Source organism: Salvelinus sp. IW2-2015, unplaced genomic scaffold, assembly GCF_002910315.2.
Source record: "Salvelinus sp. IW2-2015 unplaced genomic scaffold, ASM291031v2 Un_scaffold922, whole genome shotgun sequence".
NCBI classification, from domain to species: Eukaryota; Metazoa; Chordata; class Actinopteri; order Salmoniformes; family Salmonidae; genus Salvelinus; species Salvelinus sp. IW2-2015.
The window spans coordinates 61,943-76,288 of NW_019942647.1; the positions used below are offsets into that span (position 1 = coordinate 61,943).

General features: G+C 46.1%; 1 pseudogene; it reads right to left on the reverse strand.

Annotated features, from left to right (window-relative positions):
- Nucleotides 1-14,346, reverse strand: part of LOC112069150 (tumor necrosis factor receptor superfamily member 16-like) — a 47,541-nt pseudogene that overhangs the window by 12,810 nt on the left and 20,385 nt on the right.

Below are 14,346 nucleotides of genomic sequence, written 5' to 3' on the forward strand. Positions count from 1 at the left end.
GCGCTTGCTGCATCTTGTTACCACCGCAAATATCGTGAAGATTGCCCATTTATTTGATTTTGTAAGGACCCAAAAAACTGAGGCAGTGGGAGAACCTAGAAAGTAAATACAAAAACAATGTATTATTAGCTAGCTAGCTGGCTACAGTAGGCCACTTGTAGGGTAATGCCAGGTGTGCACTACATGAACTTAACATGTAGTGGCTGAGCCTCAGCCACGTCTTTCCTGTAATATTTTGTTGTCTTGCCCACATAGTGGTGCATACTAAAACCATTGGCCAGACAGGGGTCACACACTAAACCAGTGGCACAGACAGGGGTCACACACTAAACCATGTGGCACAGACAGGGGTCACACACTAACCATGTGGCACAGACAGGGGTCACACACTAAACCATGTGGCACAGCAGGGGTCCACCACTAAACCATGTGGCACAGACAGGGGTCACACACTAAACCATGTGGCACAGACAGGGGTCACACACTAAACCATGTGGCACAGACAGGGGTCACACACTAAACCATGTGGCACAGACAGGGTCACACACTAAACCATGTGGCACAGACAGGGGTCACACACTAAACCATGTGCACAGACAGGGTCACACACTAACCATGTGGCACAGACAGGGTCACACACTAACCATGTGGCACAGACAGGGGTCACACACTAAACCATGTGGCACAGACAGGGGTCACACACTAACCATGTGGCACAGACAGGGTCACACACTAACCATGTGGCACAGACAGGGGTACACCACTAAACCATGTAGACCCGACAGGTCACACACTAAAACCATGTGGCACAGACAGGGGGTCACACACTAAACCATGTGGCACAGACAGGGGTCACACACTAAACCAGTGCACAGACAGGGGTCACACACTAAACCATGTGGCACAGACAGGGCTCACACACTAAACCATGTGGCACAGGACAGGGTCACACACTAAACCATGTGGCACAGACAGGGGTCACACACTAAACCATGTGGCACAGACAGGGGTCACACACTAAACCATGTGGCACAGACAGGGCTCACACACTACAAGATTCCTCACTTGGTCGTGAGGATTGTCGATTGCACGTTCTATGGTATATTGGTGATCACACAATTTAATGTGCATCCCGCCACCTACTATGCGGGAGAGAAACAGGATTCCCCAAAAAACTGAACAAACTACCCAAAAATAAATAAATAAAATAAATCAAAACGTTTTGTTAAAATATAAAACAGATCTGATCCCTACACAGGCTCAAGGGTAACCTGGAAGGGCAAGTCTTCCAGCGCCAGTACACCTTGAAAGTCTTCAGATGTAAAATCCTTAAGTCAGTTTGTCCAGTTTTCTAGACTTCTTTGAGACTTGTGCTGTATAGCTTATAACTGTGGAAATGAATGCAACAAATTCCACCCTCTTAACACACAGGGTATCTTTTGTCTGGCAGCAAACATTTACTACAGGCTGTGGTGTATCCAGTACCATATCTTCACTTATGCTGCTCAGGTCAATACAATTCTGGTCTGACCAATCGGATTCCACGCTTCAAGATTGCTTCGATCACGTGGACTGGGATATATTCCGGATAGCCTCAGACAACAACATTGACGTATACGCTGACTCGGTGAAGGAGTTTATTAGCAAGTGCATCGGAGATGTCGTTCCCTCTGTGACCATTAAAACCTTCCCTAACCAAAAACCGTGGATTGATGGCAGCATTCGCACGAAACTGAAAGCGCGAACCACCGTTTTTAATCATGGCAAGGCGACCGGAAACACGACCGAATACAAACAGTGCAGCTATTCCCTCCTCAATGCAATCAAACAGGCAAAGCGTCAGTATAAAGACAAAGTAGAGTCGCAATTCAACGTCTCAAACACGAGACGTATGTGGCAGGGTCTACAGTCAATCACGGATTACAAAAAGAAAACCAGCCCCGTCGCGGACCAGGATGTCTTGCTCCCAGACAAACTAAACAACTTCTTTGCTCGCTTTGAGGACAATACAGTTCCACTGACAAGGCACGCTACCGAATCCTGTGTGCTCTCCTTCTCCGTGGCCAACGTGAGTAAAACATTTAAATGTGTTAACCCTCGCAAGGCTGCCGGCCCAGACGGCATCCCTAGCTGCGTCCTCAGAGCATGTGCAGACCAGCTGGCTGATGTGTTTACGGACATATTCAACCAATCCCTATCCCAGTCTGTTGTCCCCACATAATTCAAGATGGCCACAATTGTTCCTGTTCCCAAGAAAGCTAAGGTAACTGAACTAAATGACTATCGCCCCGTAGCACTCACTTCTGTCATCATGAAGTGCTTTGAGAGACTAGTTAAGTATCATATCACCTCCACCCTACCCGATACCCTTGACCCACTCCAATTTCCTTACCCCCCCAATAGGTCCACTGACAATGCAATCGCAATCACACTGCACACTGCCCTCTCCCATCTGGACAAGAGGAATACCTATGTAAGAATTCTGTTCATTAACTACAGCTCAGCATTTAACACCATAGTACCCTCCAAACTCGTCATCAAGCTCGAGACTCTGGGTCTCGACCCCGCCCTGTGCAACTGGGTCCTGGACTTTCTGACGGGCCGCCCCCAGGTGGTGAAGGTAGCAAACAACATCTCCACCCCGCTGATCCTCAACACTTGGGCCCCACAAGGGTGTGTTCTCAGCCCTCTCCTGTACTCCCTGCTCACCATTACTGCCTGGCCATGCACGCCTCCAACTCAATCATCAAGTTTGCAGACGACACTACAGTGGTAGGCCTGATTACCAACAACGACAAGACAGCCTACAGGGAGGAGGTGAGGGCCCTCGGAGTGTGGTTTCAGGAAAATAACCTCTCACTCAACGTCATAAAAGCAAAGGAGATGATCGTGGACTTCAGGAAACACCAGAGGGAGCACCACCCTATCCACATCGACGGGACCGCAGTGGAGAAGGTGGAAAGTTTTAAGCTCCTCGGCGTACACATCACAGACAAACTGAAATGGTCCACAGTGCCTCAGGAGGCTAAAACACTCACAAACTTTTACAGATGCACAATCGAGAGCATCCTGTCGGGCTGTATCACAGCCTGGTACGGCAATTGCACCGCCCTCAACCGCAAGGCTCTCCAGAGGGTAGTGCGGTCTGCACAACGCATCACAGGGGGCAAACTACCTGCCCTCCAGGACACCTACAGCACCCGATGTCACAGGAAGGCTAAAAAGATCATCAAGGACAACAACCACTCGAGCCACTGCCTGTCCACCATAATGCCACTTTAATAATGTTTACATACCCTACATTACTCATCTCATATGTATATACTGTATTCTACACCATCTGCTGCATCTTGCCTATGCCACACGCCATCGCTCATCCATATATTTACATGTACATATTCTTATTCATCACTTTACATTTGTGTGTATTTGTGCGTATAAGGTAGTTGTTGTGAATTTGTTAGATTACTTGTTAGATTTTACTGCATAGTTGGAACTAGAAGCACAAGCGTTTCACTACACTTGCATTAACACCTGCTAACCATGTGTATGTGACCAATACAATGTGATTTGATTTGACTTGTTTTCTCAATTCTTTTAATTGCCTCCACATAGGAGATTTGATTGACAGCTCTAACTTTTGCCACCTTCTTCACCTTCACAGGGCACTCCAGGAACTCAGGATCATGATCCCCACCACAATTGCAGCACCATCATCTTTCTACACACCATTCTTCAGAATACTCTGTTCGTCTGCACACTGTTGAAACATCTGCACACACTTGAAACATGGCCAAATCCTTTAATATTCTTACACTGCAGTGGTTTGGGGACGAAAACTTCCTACATAACCAAACTTCACATGCGTAGGTGTTTGCTCTTTATCAAAAACCAACAGAACCGACAGACTTTCTTCTATTTCTCCATTCCCCCAGCGGTTCAGACGCCGGGCACCAACCACACCAGGAATTCTCTTCAGGTATTCAACCTGAACATCCGTCGTCGCCCCTGAGATGACTCTTTTAACGGGTGCTCTACTCTGAAGTTCAAAACATTAAAACTTCTGTTGTCCGGATTCTTTTGAGTCCCACTGCAATCTTCCTCTGCTCTTRAGAAATACAATGAATCAAAATACGCCATTTTAGACACCTCAAACGGGTTTCCCACATATGCATCCTTACTCAACAAACGCATCCCAACAAGAAGCAATTCATTATCATTCACACACYTATCCTCCACTCCAATTTTAGACAATTTCAACTACTGTTCTCCATTCAGAACATTCGTCTTCACCAAATTTGCTCGACGCGCTGCTTGATTCCAACTCAGCGTCCACTTCCGCCATCTTCCCAAACTCTAGTCGACACATTGAAATGAAAGTGGACATGTAAACATTAATGACAGATAAACCAATACATGTATTGACCCAAATTACTTATTGATATTGGTATGAGTGGGTTCATGTTGTTTTATAGATCTACACAAGCTGCGGTTTGCTATGTAGAGTTGATGAACTAGACTTTCCATTGCAATAATGATGTCATTTCAGTTAACGTAGCTACAACAAGCTTTGGCTCAAAGCAGCCTCATAAATGTTTTCAGTCAGACATTAATGCTTGCCACACAGAGTTGAAATGTCTAGCCAACACTTCAGAGCTGTAACGATTTAACGCTTTGGTTAAAGGCAAGTATAAACGCATACCAGTAGTAGTCATCGTTCCTGCTGGAGAGTCTACACATTCTGGGTGACGCYAAACAATGTCAACATCTCACTGGCTTCTTCTCTGGCGAGCTCTCATTGGCTATTGCTGATCACAGTTCTAAAAYCTTGTTGTTGCACATTTCACACTACAAGAGCATTGCAGATTTTGCTCTGATAAAATCAAACATGTTTGAAAATATCGGGATGTCTGGGACTGCTCGAAGACGAGATCGGTAGCCCTCAGATTGCGTCTCTGACCCGTTCAAGTTAAATGAGCGTTGGTGACGGCCGCACGCCCTGAGGAGGCAACGACATGGGGATTTTGTCTCAGATTTCAGGGACAGCTAAAARTGTGTAGTGTACACCCGGCATKACTCAATGTAACTGATAATTAGCTGACTTTACACACTGTTAAGCTAAGTMAATTAAATGTCATCAACTAGCAAACTTCCTATTAGCTAGCTATCTTGATGTAATCATTGTTAATTAAAAACACAGTCTCCAAATGCATTTGTAAATAATAACRKTGGAAGAGGGTGAAATTGAATCTCCAGCWGTCAGTAAAGGGAYAGTGTKGGCTACTGGACAGGGCAGGTCATTTTGTTGCAGGACATTATGAAAAGATTGTCCAGTTCCAGTACCTAGAGGGGAAAGGTTTGAGGACAGCGAGATAATAGCAACATAATATTCTGTGTAATTGAAGTATAATGAAGCCTGTTTCTTTGTGATGTTTTCTGTCTTCAGATATGGAACGCTGTGAAAGCCTGTTTGTGTCACACCCTGATCTGTTTCACCTGTCTTTGTGATGGTCTCCACCCCCCTCCAGGTGTCGCCCATCTTCCCCATTATCCCCTGTGTATTTATACCTGTGTTCTCTGTTTGTCTGTTGCTAGTTTGTTTTGTTCATAAAACCTACCAGCATTTGTTCCCCTGCTCCTGCCTGTTTTCTTGCTCCTGTTTTCTAGTCCTTCCCGGTGTTGACCGTTCTGCCTGTCCTGACCCTGAGACTGCCTGCCGGTTTGTACCTTACCCCACCGTTCTGGATTATTGACCCCTGCCTGTCCTGACCCTGAGACTGCCTGCCGGTTTGTACCTTACCCCACCGTTCTGGATTATTGACCCCTGCCTGCCCTGACCCTGAGACTGCCTGCCGGTTTGTACCTTACCCCACCGTTCTGGATTATTGACCCCTGCCTGCCCTGACCCTGAGACTTCATGCCGTTCTGGACCCTTTACACCCTCTCTGGATTATTGACCACTGCCTGCCTTGACCTGTTATTTGCTTGCCCCTGTTGTTGTAATAGACTTTTGTTGCTTCGACACAGTCTGCATCTGGGTCTTACCTAAACGTGACAGTTTGCCGATGAAGAGAGAGGTCCCAATGAAGGTTCCAAGAGACTAAGGGTATATCCTATATGCCATGGGTCATTATGGCTAGCTACTTCTTGTCCCTCATGCTAGCCTTTACAACCAAATATCATTTCAGAAATGTCAACATTTTAAATATTGACATGGCCAGCATTGTAGACCATTTCTCCCCTCTTGCTGCAGATTTAACTGATCTAGAAATAACATAGAAATGCTGTGAAAACCAGCGTGTTGTAAATGTTCTCAAATGTTTTGTCACCACTGCTTGTTTTTTTTGTCCTCATGCACAGTTGCTACTAATCTGGTGAGCATCAAATTTGTCCTCATAGACCACCGGGGTGTCTTGGGAACAGAACAGTCATGGCAATGGTTCGATGGCGTCCACATGTTTCCGTGTGACCTTATGGGTCCTTTCACATGCCAGAGTCCCCCTGACACACCACACAGGGCAAGGTCACCCAGAGCCACCCCATACTGTCACTACTGTCCCTAGCACTGTCCCTAGTCCTGTCCGTGGCCAGCGGAACACAACACAGGGTCACAGAGAAGAAGACAGAGCCCCGAGGTCAGAGGTGAGAGGCGCTCTGGTTGTGTGCTGTCTTTATCTCCACCGCTGGTGGTCCTCTATATGGTACAGCACAAGGCTGCATTGTACCCTACTGTACATCACTCATAATAGAAGGCCTGACATAGATGTTCACTCACTGTATGAGGCACACATGGTGCGGTTTGCCTGGATTTCTGCAGTCCATATGACTCTCTGACTCTCACACAACGTATGAGTGATATAAGTGATATTCCCAATTCTCATATTTACTACTTTATTTTTTAGAGTCAGTGAGAGAGGGAGAGAAAGAGAGAGAACACTGTATATAGACATAATATGACATTTGAAATGTCTTTATTCTTTTGGAACTTCTGTGAGTGTAATGTTTACTGTACATTTGTATTGATTATTTCACTTTTGTTTATTATCTACTTCACTTGCTTTAGCAATGTTAACATATGTTTCCCATGCCAATAAAGCCCTTGAATTGAATTGAGAGAGAGAAGAAGGTAGTGAGGAAAACAGAGAAGGGAAGAGAGGACACAATTTCTTACACTTTCATGTCTGGACTGGTTCATGTGACTATGAATTGGGAAGGTTCTGGACTGGTTCATGTGACTATGAATTGGGAAGGTTCTGGACTGGTTCATGTGACTATGAATTGGGAAGGTTCTGGACTGGTTCATGTAATTATGAATTGGGAAGGTTCTGGACTGGTTCATGTGATTATGAGTTGGGAAGGTTCTGGACTGGCTCATGTGATTATGAATTGGGAAGGTTCTGGACTGGTTCATGTGATTATGAATTGGGAAGGTTCTGGACTGGTTCATGTGATTATGGTGCTGGGACATGTGTCCTCTTTTTTCCTCACTACCTAATACTCTCTCTCTCTCTCTCTCTTTCGATCTCTTTCTATCTCTTTCTGTCTCTCTCTCTCTCTCTCTCTCTCTCTCTCTCTCTTCTCTCATTTTAATCTCCCTCTCTCTGAACAGAGATGTCCCTGGCTGATCAGAAGCAGGTGTTTCTGCCTTTTTGAGAACACAGAAACAGCTGTCAGTGAGGAGGAGGAGTCTGCCTCCTAAATGACACTTTACTCACTATGTAGTGTACTACRTTTGACCAGGACACGCTACGGGCTCTGGTTAAAAGCAATTCACTATATAGYGAATAGGGTGCCATTTTGGACACAGCCTATGTGTGGGCGAGAGAGTGTTTTCTCCTCTCCTGATCTTTCTGGGTTTATCTTTTCTCAGTCTGTTTCACAACTAACTGAGAACTGCCAGCCGCGGCCAAGAGATGACAGAACATTAAAAGAAGAGCGATTTATGACCCCCATCTGCCTGACAAGCATCTCCAGCACAGTGCAGCAGGTGTCCACGGATATCCCACTTGCATTTGCAACGTGGCATTTCTGGCCCAGGCAGCATCCAAGTCCCCCCCATCACAAAAAGCCTCACCCAAGTCCCCATCCAAAAAGTAACTAATCCTAGTAAGTGTCCAAGTTCCAAATTCCGAACCTAATATCCAAAACCATTACGAAATCTTCCAAAACCCAAAATTAATGCATATCAAAACCAATATCAAGCCTGTTTTTTATCACCTTTACGAACCTTGGAACATTCTAGTCCTACTGTACCAAAGTCATCTGGAGGGGCTTAAGGACCTCTGTTATAAAGTTGATAATTCCTTCATACAGTATATTTACTGGAACTCAAACCTGCTGGTCCATAGACTAACCAGCCTGTGGCAACAGGTCCATAAACCTAACCCAGCCTGTGAGCAACCCAGTCCATAAACCTAACCAGCCTGTGGAGCCAACCCAGGTCCCATAAACCTAACCAGCTTGAGCCAACAGTCCATAACAACCCAGCCTTGGAGCCAACCAGTCCCATAAACCTAACCCAGCCTGTGGAGCCAACCCAGTCATAAACCTAACCCAGCCTGTGGAGCCAACCCAGGTCCCATAAACCTAACCCCTGTGGAGCCAACCCAGGTCCCATAAACCTAACCCAGCCTGTGAGCACAACAGTCCCATGAAACCTAACCACAGCCTTGTGAGCCAACCCAGTCCCATAACCAAACCCAGCCTGTGGAGCCAACACAGGCCAACCTCACCACCTGTGGAGCCAACCCAGTCCCATAAACCTAACCCAGTCTGCTACCAAAGCAGGGAGCTCCAATCTTGTAGCCCAAGCAGCAGTGACCTCCCCAGAGGGCTGGCTATTATTCCACTGCATGGCTAGGCCTCCCTGCCTCTCACCTTTTCAATCCCTGCGTTCAGAAGCCCACTCTTGCGCCGCCGTTCCTGTCTGAAGGGCCTGAGTGAGTAACACAGCGTTTTAAGAATGCTCCGCTAAATTCTCTCCCTCTCTAATCTGACTCCCAGCGTCTATCCCTTTCCTTCCCCGTCGGGATAGACCTTGAGCCTAGACCATGCCTCAGGAACTACCTAGGCCTATGACTCCTTGCTGTCCCCCGACTTCACCCTTTTGGTCGTCCCTCTGCTCAGTTTTCATACTGTTCTACCTCGGCCTATGAACCTGACCTGTTTCATCCGACGATCGACCTTGTTCCCGGACCTGATGTTCTTCTACTCTCGCTCTCTCTACCGCACCTGCTGTCTCTAACTCTGAATGACATCGGCATTGACAAAGCCAACGGACATTTACTCCTGAGGTGCTCACTGTGTTGCACCTCTACAACCCACTGTGACTTATATGATTTGACCCTGCTGGTCATCTATGGAACGTGTGAACATCTTGGCCATGTAACGTTATAACATCTCTCAGACCCAGCACATCCATGCAAGCCCGGACTCGGCCACCCCGAGAGATCACCCTAGTTCCCTCTAGTCTTCCTATGTTCTCGCCTCCTTTTTTCACTAGCCACAACTTTGAGTCGTAAACACCGCATGCTGCTAGCTGTTTGCGTTTTTAGGCTGTTAGGTTTCTGTATACGTCTTTTTGTGACGCTCACGGGCTGATGTAAAAAAGGCTTAATGATAAATACATCTGATTGATTGATGATTAGCCCTAACAACAATATAGCATTGAAACACACAGGGAGTGACATGGTTGCTGATAATGGCCTCTGGTACGCCTGATTATAGAATATTCCATAAAAAAGATTCATGCCTGTTCAAGCGTACAATCAGTAGCATTCCCAACCATTGAACCAAAATGTCAATCACACTTGTATTCTGAACCAGATTTGATTATTTTAATGGACAAAAAAGACAAACAGCAATCACATCGTAGGACCCATACATACAAGCCTCCCACCACACGACACAGCACACACATACATTACCACCCCCCCCCCCCCTCCCCCCCACACCACACAGACAACAAAACACACACACACAACCTGCCCCCTCCCCCATTGAGTTCACATACACACACATTTCAATACCATGCAGAGCCTGCAAGCCAGTATTGGTGTTTGCATGTTGTTTTCTGTGCTGGGCTTGAGGGCCTAGTCAGCGGGCTGAATCCAATGAGCTCTTACGCTTCCCCCGAGGGATTATCAAAGCTGAGTTCACCAGGAGGGGAAGCTATTATTCACACAGCACAGCAGAGAGATACCAGAGGAGAAGAGAGAGACAGAGGAGAGAGAGAGAGATACCAGACAAGAGAAAGAAGAGAACTTAACAGAAGAGAGCAAGCAGAATACAGAAGAGACAGAGAGGGAGAGGATACAGAAGAGAGAGAAGAAAGATACAGAAGAGAGAGAGAGAAGATACAGAAAGAGAGAGAAGGGGGGGTGAAGAAACACAGAAGAGAGAGAGGGATACAGAATGAGAGAGAGAGGATACAGAAGAGAGAGAGAGGGATACAGAAGAGAGAAGAGGGAATACAGAGAGAAATACCAGAGGAAGAGAGAGGGAAACAGAGAGAAGAGATACAGAGAGAGAGAGCATACAGAAGGAAGAGAGAGAAATACAGATGAAGAGAAGGGCATACAGAGGAGAGAAGAAAAAACAGGAGCGAGAAAGAAGGGACTAACAGAGAGAGAGAGGATACAGAGAGAGAGAAAATATCTATAGAGGAGAGAAGAGAAAATTACAAGGAAAGGAGAACAGAGAGAATACTATAAGGAGAAGGATACAGAGAAGAGAGAATACAGAGGAGAGCAAGAAATGACAGAGAGAAGGGGGATACAGAGAGAAGATACAGACGGAGAGAGAGGATACAGAGGAGAGAGAGAGATACAGAGGAGAGAGAGATACGAGGAAGAGAGGCGATACAGAGGAGAGAGAGGGATACAGAGAAGAGAGAGAACACAAGAAGGCTAGAAGAGAGAGAGACACCAAGAGAGAGAAGAGATACAGAGGAGGAGAAGAGATCTTACAGCGGAGAGAGATGGAAAGGGGAAGTGTAGCAGGGGAAATGAGTGAGATGAGAGGGAAGGAGAGAAGGATGCAAGAGCGGAGGTGAGATGAGCGATAAAGGCGGGAAGAGAGTAGAGGAGCAAACGATATAGATATGGGGAAAGAGAGAGATGCCTTGCATGCAAGCGGTCGTCAGGTACATTATGCACAGTGACAGGTGTACAGATAGCAAGGGAGCAGGGCTGAGAAGACATAGCAAGGGAGGAGGCGAGAAGAGTTCAGACAATAGGATGGGAGATAGAAACTAGACTGATTATAAAGCATGAGGGAGAAGAGATAGAAAGGGAGACAGAAAGTGGACCGCAGGAGTGCGAGAGATAGAGTAAAGCACATGACAGATAAGAAGCCATCCGACAGCAAGTGGACGTAGACCAACCTGATGAACCCTCATCACATTCGAAACATGCCATAAACACTAGGACGCCTTACTATGCTTGTGATTACCCATAATATTGCCTTTCTATGTTACAATCGCTGTTCCTACTGCGTCAGGATTCCACGTTCATCACCAAGTAGGTGTATTATATATATAGAATTATCTGAGTTGTACTGTATGGATGCGCAAAATTCACCTCGCTAAGCCACACATGCATAGCCTCCAAGCCATCCTCATCTTATTTGCTACTGAGCAAACCAATAGTTTCCTACTAGCTACCTCCCCCCTAAGTGTTTCCGATATGTGACGAGCCAATTTATAATAAGAATAGTTGTGGTCTCATACGTTTGCACTTTTGTCCATATCCACACAGTACAAGTGTTTTTCTTATCTGCGATGTGTGAATGGACATTTGTATTTTGGCATATCCCCCTCCCCCTGAAAGACTTCCTTGGGAGAAGTTGGTCGAATACCGGCAGGAATACAGTTCATTATTGACATGAATCCTCAGCATTTAGGTTAAGTGCCCCCCTTTGCCAACTGCAACATCAATAAATCTTTCACCTATTTGCTTCGCTGCACTGCCCAATGCTCTCATACCCACCCCACAGCCCTTTAGGCTTTACCTGCTCTTGAGCCATTTTACCCCATTCACATACGGTGCTTTAATACATCCGCTTCTAATGTGTTTACATCTGGTATCCCCGTTCGATTGAAGTTCTATGAGCTCGAGAAATCCAAGATGCTATCTTGTATCAATTTAGTAACCTGCCCCAACATTGGCTGCCCATCTAATATTCAGCATGTCTCCAGCGAGATCACAACCCCTCCTCTATACACGCTCGTTAATTTCCGTATCCTCAGCATAAACGGTGCGACACATATAGTGAGATACCATTACAGTAGTATTGCGATAGTCCAAGCCACCCTCGAGTTGGATGGACAACCTACTTTAAACCCTAAACACCTTATTCAGACAAGAACAGCCAAAGACCGAAGCGGTATCTGTGAACCTATGCGCAGCCCAATACAAAACACGTGTGATAGCAGTTAATATAAAGAACAAAAAACAGCATAGTTGATGGATATAATCAGGCCACTCTTAAGCAAGGCGAACAGATGCGAAAGCTGACACAGAAAAATACTTTTATTACTATATTATTATGAAAGAATCATGACCCGACTCAAGGCGTTTTGTATTCTACCGTGTTGAACGACAGTAATGAAGTGAAGGCAGACAGTAGCAACTATAGGAGGCAGAACCAGGAGTCTGTAGCCGAGACCGAGGGTAGGCAGACAGCGCCCTACAGCCGGAGCAGTGAGAGTTCACTTCACTGGAAGTGAAGTGTAGCAAGTACACTAATCACATTTACAGGAGAAATAATAACAGTGTGCTGTAAAGTGGATCCACAGGTCATGACCTAGGTAAACACTAGTCTATTATGACCGTGACGCTCAGCCAATCAGCACTGACTATCTCCTACTTATTTCATTAGTTTCTTTTTATCTTACTCTCTCTCTTTTTCTCTCTCCTCATTCTCTCCCTTCCCGCCCATGATGAATGTCCAGCTCCTGTCTATAATCACTCTAGCAGTGACCCATAATATTGTAGCTTGTCTGCGCACATTCTAGCCTGCAGGTGGGATAGGAGTGGTTTGACTTGTGTGGTGTGTGATGTGTGTCTACTGTCTTAGCGTTGCAGGTTGGTGTGGTTGTGTCGTTTGGTGTGTGTGGAGGACAAGTAGTGTGGTGAATCTAGTGTCGAGTTGTGCGCGGAACGATTGCGTTCTCTTACTGTGTCAGAGGAGTCGCTGACGGTAGGGTGCAGGGTGACAAAGAACAAAACATCTGGAAAGACACGCAAGCTGAACAAACAGTATACTGTTGCCGCTCCTCAAGCCTATGCCGACTGGGTGCGTCTGCACTTCGATTGCCCATCAATACATGTGAGAGGGCCGCCTAAACAACAGGGCCCATACACTCCACACAAAATCTACCAACAGTCACACACACGACTCGTCGCTGCAGTGGATCACGGACTGCCCTGGCCTAGATGCTGTGTAAGCGCACTATAGTGTGACAGCTAGCACTGACTTACTCCAGGATTCCTCAATTGCTCAGATGCACACACACACACCACCACACACACACACACACCACACACACAACACACACACACACACCACACACACATCACACACACACACCACCACACACACACACACCACACACACACACACCACAACACACACCCACACACACACACACACACACACAACACATCCACCACACACACAGCCACACACTAATGAACACGATAAGAGTTTGTGAAATGCTATTGATTCATTAATAACATAAGTAGGAAATGTCTGATGTATTATATTATAATTTAATATATATATAACATACATACATAACGAAATAGCAGCTGTAACAGATCTAAACAGTATGATAAGTGAGGTGAGCAATTATTGACATTTGCGCACTACGTTGGCGACCTAGACATAATTGCAGACGCGTCTGCAGCGTTCTATAGTAGTTTGTTAGAGATGGAAACCACTAGCGGGGTGCTGTAGCATCCGTGTGTTATGAAGACCACGTGCCTGTGCTCTTGTAAGATATGGTTGTTCCCGCATATCTAGTCGGTATGCCAAGCGAATGCTCGCCACCACCGACACGCACGCGAGTGGGATGGCTATCCGACCGTTTCCGTAGGAGCGCAAACAGGCACTGTGTTGAACTCTGGAGACAGCGTTTGAGGTAGCTTCATATCTCAACCACCTTGAACAACCATCAGCAACCACCACCACGGCCACCGACCATCCACTCGCACTTTTCCACAGTCAACGCTATTCCCCCCACACCAATTAAATGCATTCGGCCATAGGAGAAGAGGATCAGTGTTTTATAAGGTACAGATAGGTAAACACAGTTATTGGCCTAAAACACATTCCCCACAATTA